Raw genomic sequence first — 12,067 nt, 5'->3', positions numbered from 1 at the left:
CGTAGCCGCTCCCATTACTCTCACATCAGCCGTCCTTGGCTCGGTACATGAGGACTATCTGCAGACTTCGTTGTCAGTTCAGCTTGCAATCTCAGGAAAACAGAAAAGTGAATTTCTGACAGCTGCCTAAATAGTCCCCATGTAACAGAGCTGAGATTTAAAGAAAAAAATAATACGCTGAAGACAATGACAGCTTGGCAGGCAGTGAATGAATGCAAAAAAAACAAGGGCTGCCAACTTTCATGCATCAAGCGCAAGAATCTTTCTCATTAAACTTCTTCTCAAGGCTCACATCCGTTTCATCAAGTAGTTACAAAGTGGAGCAGAAGACTTCAGGAGGATGTACACGGGGACGTATCTGGATAAATCCACGTGAAAGCCATGATAAGAGCTGATTAAATTCTCTAACAACAAAGGCAAGGAGCTTTAAGCTTCCTGTGTCATATCTAAAACATGGAAAACACCAGAGAATGATTTATTAAAGGAAAGGAAATAATGGCTTCACCAGCATTAGCTGCATGGGAAAAAGTTTTTCCTTTTTTGTTGCTTTTCCCTCTTTGAATTACCAACTTTGATAACAACCTTATCCTAAAATACGATTCAGCCTCAGTAAAATTACAAGATAAAAAAACTGAGGGGCTTTTTGAGGAAAACTAACTGAACATCTGCGGTTTCACATCACAGTTTTCTCCAATTTCCCCTGCAGTGTCTTTGCTTTTGTTTAGTTATCAGGGATTCCTCCTCCACCCAACGGTATTTCCTGGTGAGGTTAAGGAAAATTGATTTCTCTTGTTTATACGCTCTGTGTTGCCAAATCGAACTGTAGGTATGTCGTTTCATTTTTCCAGCATGCAAAGTTGTGAATATACAGTCATTGATTTCCATACATGGTCAAAATAATCACTTTCACCAAACTTCCACATGTTTTGCATCCATTTTTTTATTTTAAAGATGGTTTTGTGAGTCTTTAGAATTAAAATTCTGAAGTGTAACATCATTTAATGATCCAAAATCATGATGTTTTACAAGTTTATATAGGTTGATTGTCTGAACATGACAATTATGGGCTACAAAATGTTATAAAATATCATTTCAATAAGAAAAAGCAATTTTTAATAACAATTTTCCATTCTAAACCACCCAATCATATCCTGTTCCTAAAGTAATCCTGGTTAATTGTTCAGTGACGTCACCTCTGCATATTTGATGGCTTTTAAAATATTTAAAGAAACCCTGTTTATCCGGAAAACATTCGCTCTTTACTGAATTCAAAGGTTGGCAGCCCTCTAAAAGCACCAACCTATTCATTTATTTAAATAACATTTAAATTAACAGGAGAATTAATGTTATATGTAAGACATCAATATTGTTAAGATCCTCATTACTGGCTGCAGTAACAGGTCAGACATTCGCCCGAGTTCAGCACTTCAGAAAGATTCAGAATAAACCATCATTCTCTGCACAGACTCTGCCTTCTAACGCTCAGGTGTTTTCCGCTACTATGCTACGCTGATCACCTGTTGCATCCACCAACTATTCAGAGTTTTGTGAAATTTAATCACTTCCCTCCATCTCAGCTCTTCTCTAGGAGGAGAAATAAAGACTGAAAGTTCAGTCTGAGCAACATTATATGACCAGAGTTGTTGTCTTCAGTTTGGCTTTAAAATGCTCATTTCCACCTCTGCCTCTGACCGAAGGAAGGTTTTACTAAGCAGTAATATTTGTCCTGGCTGCTGTGGGAGTAATGTCTACCAAGATTTGTTTTAGACCTCGGTGAAGTAGGACATCATCACACGGTGAGATAACCTGAGAGGAGCTGGCCAGCAGGTGTCACAGCCTACAAAGATTTGTGTGCTTGACACAAACTTCGATTTATTTTTCTTTTCACTAAACACATCGGGGTTGGAAGAACCCTGAACTTTCACATCAGGCTTATTTAACAAAAGACTAGTACATATGACTTAAAAATAAAAAGACTAAAGAAAAAAACAGCATCTCACTGCTCTTCATGCAGTTACACATCGTTTCATTTTGACCTTCTGTTTGTGTATCTGAACTGGCGATGGCTAGCTTATATTAGCTGTGTGAGTCTAGTAGAGGTTGTACATATGAAAAATGTTCTATCATGATTATATTTGTATTTATTGACATCTTTTAGTGCTATGGTGCAAGTTTTTTCCTTGGTGAAAGTGGAAGTAGCTTTAGAGGCACCGCGGCCTCTCGGCACTGAATCAGAACAGACACCATCAGTGACAGATCAATTAATCTGAATGACGTGAATAAAAGCCTTAAACATCGCCGCATGGTTCAGGGGGTTTTGAAGGTTTTCAGAAAACTGCTTCTTTCCATTAGGTGGTATAAAAATTCAGTTGGAGCAGAATTTCTCAGTGCAAAGGGAGATTAACAGCTTCAATCACTACGCCAGGTGAAAGTTTCAGAGTCGTGACAGCATCTCTCGATCTGGTTAAATCTCCACGGTAACTTAGGCTGAACATAGAACCTGCTCCACAGCAGTTTATGTTCCCAATTTCAGATAAAATCATCATTTTTCACAGATACTTGCAGAACTATCGATTCTATGTTGACACAAACTAGAAGCATTTGGTTATCAGCAACAGCAGCCGCCATCTTCAGGGCTGTTAGCATTTCCCATTTAGATGTTCAAATGTTGGCATTTTAATCACTAAACAATATTGTTTCATTATTAAATCTAAACCAAAAATCCCTCTTCGATAAGAAATCTGTGTTGCTATAGATTACAGTTTCAGCTCGACTAGGCCATTTAATCAGACTTGTAAACAAGTGCAGGAGCGGAATCGATCCACCAAAGTTCATCCAACCCATTAGAGTTCTGACATTTTACATTACAGATCAAAAGATCCAAATTAAGCTGAAGCCAGTTTGGACCACGTCGGGCTGCCAACTGGTCGGCTTTCAGCTAGTTGTGGGTGAAAAACCAGTGAAGCATGTGCTGAACATTAGTCCAGTTTTATATTAAACATACACAAGCAGGAGCAACTTGACTTCCAACTGCTTTACCTCGATTTGATGCTACAACTTAGAGAAAATTCAATTTAACACATTAATCCTATTTTCTCTAACATGTAAATGTTCTGTTGCACTTTGCCTTATTACATACTTAAATTCCAGACACCTGACCAAAACAGCTGCTCTTCTTATGAGCGATAAGTTTATTTTGTGCAGAGAAAAAACATCTTATATTTGTTTGTGCGTGCATAGAGCATAAGGATGAAAGCCTGGGTTAACAAAAACAAGAGCAGATACTTAGTTTTAGTACATCTTAGTACATGCATCACTAAGTTTTATGTTCCATTGAGCCAGCAAGCTCAAAGAATGCCTGTCTGGATTCAGGTTGCTTCATGTTACACCCTTCAGACTACACCATACATTTCTGTGGCATTTACATTTACTCAAAACCTTGATTTCTGTGCACCAGACTAATTCAGTTATCACTAAAAACACTTAATACACTGTATCAGAGATCAACACGTAAACAGCATCTTGCCACTACTAGTCCCCTCTTCTGTAATGAAAAGAACTAAAGACATTCATGTCAGAGCACATTATTCTGGTGTTTCAACAGAAGTTAATTCCCTTCTAAAACAAGAGAAAACTTCACAAACTTTCCTCCTGTGCAGAGTTAAAAACTGACCAAACATGCAATCCTAACAAGACTGAAACCTCTGCAGTGGATCAAATCAGTGCATCTTGAGACCAGGAATAACCCCCCTCCACAACATGAAAACACCACTGTAAAACAATCAGACTCAAAAAGCACAATGTAAAAAGTTAATATTGTGACTTAAGGATTCCATATACGATGAGTGTATTTAGAAATTGGTAGTTATTATTGTTTAACTGGTTAAAGACTCGTTCAGTCACTCTTTCTTTATATCGCGGTACTTTCCATCCACCTCACCTCATCTGTGCTTTGGTAGAGAGCGGGGATCCAGAAACACTCGTACCGATGTGGATCCAGCGCCATTGCCTTCTTTTAGAGCTCCAGGCTGCACCGAGCAGAGCAGGACTGTAAGATGTGGATATTACCACACCGATGACACAATTACATCTGACAGTAGGCTTGTACGACTGGCATGCAGCTCCATCTGAGTGTGTTGGAGGTGCATTAAGGAGAAGAAAAAAAGTGTCAAGAATGTAGAAATCCAGAGAAAGATTTAGTTTAGGTGTTTTTATGTTCTCCCAGTTCTTCGTGATATAATTATATCAATAGCTATCCAAGCTCATGCTTTTAGAGGGAGATTATACTGAGTTGTGTCAACAAAATTCAAATCATTTTCTTTCTTTTTTTTTCTGCTTCTTTTTGGAGACAAAAGGCCCCATATTTAAGCTTTTCAAGCAGCAGTGAGAAAGCAAATATTCATGAGTTTATTGTCACCAAACTCAGTTCATACATTCAAGATACAGAAAAATTTCTTATGCATTACTGTAAAAAAAAACAAAAACTATTAATCCAGGCCTCATTTCTTCATATTTTGCTCTCAAGCAGTCACATTTTTCATCTTTTAAAGTGGATTTGAACAGTTCTCCAGGTTTCTAAAGGTCTTTTTTTTTTGTTGTTTTTCTTTGGTCATTTTCTGCTTTTTTCCACTTAATTTCAGTCCAGTCCTTTAACCTAACCATGTTCTTTCTTTGTTAGCTTACTTAACGCTGACTTGCTCTATGATCAGATGTCAGTCAGGTCTGTACAGCTCCAACATTTTCAGGTAGAACGCTCTGTCACATTTACAGCAGCTTTAGCCTCTGATAAAACAGCGACATCTCACATCTGCACAACACACAATCCTGAATGTTTCCAGGAAAAACCTCCACAAGGCACCTTTAACTTTGTGTCTGCATTCAACCTGGAGCTGCTGTCGTGTCAATGAAAGCCTGACGCCATACTGCATGGATGAGTGTTTACCTGTTGCGTACTGACAGCCATAGCTTTACAGTGTCCAGCTGTGTGCAGCCCACGTGCTCTAATCGAGGGTTCTCCATTCATTGTACCCAGTTGGGTCGTGTATGAGGTAGATAATGACTGAACTGTCAGAAATGCTAATGCTGTTACCTGTTGATACATTCCTGAATGTCCCTCAGACTGTGTTCTTTTTCTATCCTCCTGCTCCTCAGTGCAACCTGTGATTTGTCATATAACGAAAGAGTTATGCCATTAAAGTATCTGACAGCAGTCCGGACTGAATGTTTCCCAGAGCAACTGAGGACTCGCAGCGAGCTGATCAGGCCTGCTGCAGGGAACGTCTGTGTCTGTAACCGTAGGGAAGCTAATGGATTGAAAGTGAGTTGATACAAAAGCCAATCAGGAATTTGCCAAACAGACCAACATCAAGGCCATAACTCTTCCTTTCTATGGCTGTGTTCTTTTCTATCCTTCAAATGAGTGCATGTCAACTGAATGTCCAGTAACTTCTTTGCTGTAGTATTAGGCCATGCTACTCTACAATAGGTTTTGTGCGTTTCTTACCTTCTTTCTTTTCTAATATTCCTCTAAAGGAGACAGAGATGAAAATCTATTATATGAAATATTATATATATCTATCTATATATATATATAGATAGATATATATAACTAGAAAAAAATAGTATACAAGAATGAACACTCACTTTTATGGCAATGTTTAATGAAATATTAATTCTTAATGTATGTTTCAGTAAAACTGCTTTCTCCAAGTGTAGAGACTTATTGCAGGGATGCAAGTATTATATTTGGTCTTAAAAGAATATCTTGTTGAAATTCTAGATGATGTAGAGTGATGCAATTAAATAAATCTATGAAACTGAAAACGGTGCAGTTTTTCTTTTCTAATTATCCAGAGTGGTTCTGATTCTGGCTTCTGAACTCTGAGTCATACCGTTCTCTTCAGCCTGCACAAAAATCATCTGTACAACCAGTTGGGACTATAAAAAGTCAGGTGGTACTTTTCCATTGATGGATTCAGACCATTTATTTTTGCTACATCTTTTAGATGAAGCTTGTTCCATTACTAGGAGGAATATAATAGAAGCCCTTAAGTTAAGCCTCCAGGTTTTATCCAGCAGTTGCAAAGATTCCCACTCCAGACATCAATTGTCTGAATTTTTCCTCCAAACACAATGTTCTTCACCTGATACAGAGCATCAGTTCATACTGAACTGCGCTCGGGCATGTTAGTCAAACATAACCTGCAACAAACCAGCCGATGATGCTAGCATCAAAATAAAATCGTTTTTTTTCTGAACCCCTACATGAAAAAGAATTTAAGTTTTGAAGCATTTGTTCTACAGAAATAATTATGTGTAGAATTCAGGTTATCTTTATCAGGAACATTTTTTATTTTCACTAACTTTATAAAATCCGTCTTAAGGTTAAATACGGACCAAATTAACAGAAAAAAAGAAAACATTTGGAATGAAAATGCCTTTGTATTTAACATATTGATGGTGTATTCACCCAAAAAATGATGACCCTCCTCATAAGCAGCTTTTATAGGTGAAACGTGCTGGTATATGTACCAGTATGTGCCTTACAAGACCACATGCTGCATACTGGCTGGAGAGCTTATTCAGTTACCAGCTGTCTAAGATCCAAAACACAGGACACACCAGTGTTGTCAGAAAAGAAGATACCTTTACAAAATAAATTAACAAGACAAATTAATTTAAAGAAAAGACAAGATTATTTACTTCTCAGAAATCTTATTCAGTCAGATCCAGTTATCCCTGTTAAAACCCTGCAGCTCGGATCCACAACAGCCAACTACAGACTACAGACCAACTACAAATACAAAGTTTTATAACTCAACCAAAAAGAAAAAAAAAATATATATGAGCACAAGAAAGATATCCTCCACCTTAGGTGAAGGTGAAGGGTATCAGTATAGTCATGAAGAGTGCTTGAGCCCCTGAACCACTTCGATGGCTTTCACATGGAATAGGGTTGCCATGTGGGCTGGAATTACTCATGTCTATCTGGAAAGTTTCACTTCTCCAGAAGCTCACAAAGCTGCTGCACAGCGACCACATCTGGGTCTCCAAACCTGCAGATCTTAATAACATTTTTACTGAGCTTAACAGTTATATGCAAGGTCGCAGTGCACAGTTTCTGAAAAGATGCTGAAAGCACCTGGGTATAAGGAGGAAGTCAAACTGAACAAATGTCTGTTGAGCATCAATAAATAAAACACTCACCTTGTGAGATAAGGTGGTGAATCACTGGATGATGACAATACTGGAGCTTTCTCCTGACCACAATTTGGAGGATTACTGCACCGCTACTCATCTACCCCGACCTCTGAATCCAATTTTTTGTTTTTTATATTGTCGTCAACACCAAAGAGAGTTTCTGTGGGCTTTTGGAAAATTTACCAACCTTTCTGGAAATGAGGCTTATTTAAAGAGGGAACTGGATCATTGAATGGGATCCAGCAGTAATCTATCTGACTGATTGCTGCTTTTTAACTACATTTCTGCATTATAGGATGGACCTGCTCACAGTATGTAATGTTTCCAACTGGCTACAGTCAGAACTACTGTTCACAGCTCTGAACTTTCAGTCAGTTCAGTTCAGGTAATGTTGCTCCACTCAGCTTTTAATATCAGTCCAAGAGTCAATCAGTCTCATAGGCTCGACACACGGGAGGCGACCAACCACAGCGACAGGCGAAACTCATCGTCATCCGGGTGAAACCCAACACACTGGACACAATAAACAGCAGCAGCGCCAGCGTCGCACATCGCGCTCTCAGATCACTTTTCTCCAAGAAATGTCATTGGTTATGATATTGGAGGGAATTTTGATATTTTCAAAGTAGTCCGAGACAGACAAGTCATGAAGGATGAAGAGTCAGAAGATTTTGCTCAAATTGACAGAAATCTTGCTGTTGACTCTATTGTACAAAAGAGAAAGACAACCCTGGGTTCATTACATTTTACAAACAAGGAAACAGCATTGTGAATATCATTTGATGGCGGACCTCAAAGCTGATCCGGAAAAATCCAGGACCTACATTGGGACAAATTCACCCTGGCGCCACACGTTGTCTTTTTATTTACATCTCTGTAATCTTTGCGTGATGTATTGTAAAGTTGGGAAAGTCAGACGCAGCTAAAATGATCTGTTCCTCCATGTTGAAAGTGTTTGCAGACTGCATTGTCTAGCCTGCCCTCACTGGTCAGTCCATGAAGCCCCTCACTGGTTGGTTGTAGTGCCATGTTTTGGCAACAAAAATTTATCATTTTTCTATTTTGTTGTGTCGCATCACAAGCCCCCATGTGCACATCTACAGCCTGGTATACACATAAGGATTTTTTTTTAATTTTATGCGATTTTTTATCTCGTCAAGACCTCACACGGGAAGACAAAAATCAGGCATTAAACAGTTTTGATCATACTGTGTGCTCTGATAATCTCGTCACAGAACAACACACACACAACTGATCTACAATCTAGTCCTCCGAGCCAGACATCTCTGTGACCAAGTGTCATCTAACAAGAACGTAGAAGAAGAGCCATAGCAACAACCGGCAAAAAAACGAAGAAGAAACATAGTAACAACCGGAAAACACAACACAGCATGGAAGAGGATATACAGGACAAGGGAATGATGGTGGTCTTGGGACTATTGTTAACAGAAAAAGCCAGTGTCACGTTCCCTGGCCTCTGGCCTGGACGTGTATGTGAATGTCTGCTGCATATCCTGCAATCCTGCTCCTGGCCTGCGAGACCTCCTTCGTTCCCTCCTGTACGGTGATTGGATGTCCTCGGTTCCACCTGCTCAGGGGAGCCCCGCCCCATTCATCTTACAGGACAGCGCCGCCACACTGCTTCCTCCTCGGCGACCAACCAGCGGGAGTACCGGTCCTTAAAAGGGAGGCGGTGACGGTGATCAGGGCAGCTGTGTTCCTTCAGGCCCACAGTTCGCCAGTTTGGGACTTGCAGTAGTAGTGGTTGGTTGATTGATCCATAGCGGTTTGTAAGAGCATTCTTCTTCCCTTTAGTTAAGACATTTGAGTAATTGATTTGATTGTGATTCTGCGCTCGTTCTCTCTTTACTTTGTGTATTTTGGTTTAGCAGACATCTTTTGTTGTTGAATTAACGGTATATTAATTATAGATTAAACATAGCTCCAGTTTGAACAATTGTTAGAGCAGTATTTTGGTTTATAGGAATCTTTTTGAGTTTGTGTTTATTAATTGGTTTATTGTTTACCTCGATTGAGGACACCTTGAGTTAATTACGTTTCTTTTGTTGCAATTGATGGCCTTAGATGCCCTGATTTATGTTGAACCCGTTTGTTGTTTGTAAATAAATAATTGTTATTATTTTATATTTCGTCCTGTTTGTTTTGTTGACGACCCGATCACCCCTGGTTCAAAAAGGGGTCGTAACAAAGTGGGGGCTCGTCCGGGAGATTTTTGTTTTGTGTATAAAACTGTTAACTGTTTTCTGCTAACGTTGATGTGTGCTACCACCAGATATCCGGAAGCCATACCTTTGCGCCGGATAACTGCCAAAGTGGTAACCAACGCTTTATTGAAATTCTTTTCCACCTTTGGGTTGCCAAGACTAGTGCAGACCGATCAGGGTAGCAACTTTACCTCGAGGCTGTTTTAAACAGGTCTTAACAGACCTGCAGATTAAACACGTTACCAGCACAGCTTATCATCCAGAAAGCCAAGGCGCACTGGAAAGATGGCATCAGACAATTAAATCGATGTTAAGAAAGTATTGTTTAGAGAACACCAGAAACTGGGATGAAGGCATCCCTTTTGTGGTTTTTGCTGCGAGAGAAGCACCTCAAGAGTCACTTGGATACAGTCCAGCAGAACTTATATTTGGATACTCGCTGCGGGGACCGTTGAAGGTTTTAAAAGAAACCGTTAGATAGTGATCTCTCGCCCGACACGATTGTATGCAAATACGTGAACAGCCAGAACTGAAAAAAACAGACTGAAGACGGCATGAACACAGATTTTATTTACTTCCTTGTTCCCCAGCCAGCTCGCTCTCTGATTGGCTACACTCTGTACCACGTCACCATCCACACAGTCACAATTCATGAGTCGTCGGCATTCCTCACACATATGAAGATATCGGGCCGTAAATATTGAACATGTTTAATATATCTGACTCTTGGCTATGACCCGTTTTGGAGCGGATTATCGGGACAAATCTGCTCGTAACACACCTCGGACCAAATTATAATTGTACAGGAAAATCTTATAAAACTCAAGATATTTGGGCGTTTGCTGTCCTTGGTTGGGAAGAGGCAAAATCAGGACAAAAACAGCTCGATAATCCTTATGTGTGTACCATTCTTATGTGAACGAGTGCAACTTTTCACATGCACGAATGTCGCATGTCGCCTGTCGCTTGGCTGGAGGAAGGCAGCAATTTTCTTCTCATTACGCAAGGAAACGAATGGAGGAGCAACACCGTGTGTCTAGCTCATTACTGTCAAACACTGTGGAGGGGGCAGTGGTAGCTCACTGCTTTCCTACAGCATGTAACGACTGAAGTGTTCGTACAACATGAGGATCAGTTCATTAACAGAAAGAATAAACTTTTATCAGTCTACTTTGAAATCATAAGAATAAAATTGTTTCTTTAAACTGACACTGATCATTTTTTGGTAAACACACATACTGTCTGCACCACAGCAGCCATCTTCCAGATTGTTCTGCTCCACTTCATCAGAGTTGGCCTTTTCAGAGAAAATGTTCACATATTGTCCTGTGAGCCAGTAGAGGTTTAGAGCTACAGCTGCATCATCTCAAACCATCCTGAAAGTTTTTGTTTATTTTTTTATTTTAGGTAATCTGGAATCTTGTTTCATTTGTGCTATGTGCCATCTTTATTTATTCTTCACTGATATTTACACATCTTAACAAATCTCCCTTTACTATTTGTTACGACCCAAAATAAGGGGTATGGTTGGGTGCAACAAAAAATAACGTTGAGGACAGATGGTTAATTAAAAATAAGCACATTTTATTAAAACCCGTGAACGGTGAGTGAAAACCTGTAACAGAAGATACACAAAATAAACAAGTGCTGGGGTTAGCGGACCTGCTGAAAGAAACACACCAAACATAGCCCAGAAATCCACCGAGTGCAACCCACAACATAACTGCAACTCGGGGTGAAACCTAAAACCAAATAAAAGCAGCAGATCCATAAACTAATGTGACCATCGTCACAAACAAAAACACTCTAATCTACCCCAACACAGAACTAATCACAACTGAACTTAAACACCACAACACACTAAGGTGATTACCACGACACACACCCAGTGCACAGCGTGAGAGGGAAAGCGGCCTGAGCCATTCCGGCTCTCCCCCTCCCCGACTGGCTTCGGCTGCAGCCTTTTCAGTCTGTCACAAGCTGCAGCCTGATTGGTCCATAGTGAAGCCAATCGGGGGGGGGAGGAGGTGTGCGGCCCCAGCCACTCCAGACAGAGCCTCCACACAGGAAATCAACTGCAGCAACGAGCCGCAGCTGCCAGCAATCGGCAAAAGTATGCAAATAGACCTTGTGGTTAAAGAAATATACTCATTTTATTGTGAGTAATTTTTCCAGCAGAGGCCCAAAAAAGGCACAGGGCTGATTAAACAGTTTCCTCAACTAAGGATGAATTTTAGGAAATTCCATGCTAAATCTTTACATCCATCCAACCTCTGGTCTCTTAGCTAAGGAGACATTTTAGTTTGAAATGGCAAACTTAAAAAGAAAATTAAAATGTGCTTAAACATCCAAACACAACCGGACCTGCTGCCACAAAACTGACGAGAAGGATCATGAGGAATCAGACAGTTTTTGTTGCTGTAATAAATTTTAAAATATTGCATGATGAACCTTTATAGAGTTTAAAAGCAACATGCTGGAATCATTCCTTCCTCAAAGTCGAGGAAAAATTCATGTAAGCACTTTCCTGCTCAAACAGAAGCATGTTTGACAAAAACAGTTCTATAAAAAATGGTTTTAATTCATTATCGTTTCATTAACATGATAATAATCACTTATGCAGATTTTTTTCTTTTGAACAT

Source organism: Melanotaenia boesemani, chromosome 10 (genome assembly GCF_017639745.1).
Source record: "Melanotaenia boesemani isolate fMelBoe1 chromosome 10, fMelBoe1.pri, whole genome shotgun sequence".
NCBI classification, from domain to species: Eukaryota; Metazoa; Chordata; class Actinopteri; order Atheriniformes; family Melanotaeniidae; genus Melanotaenia; species Melanotaenia boesemani.
This window is presented reverse-complemented; position numbering follows the sequence as displayed.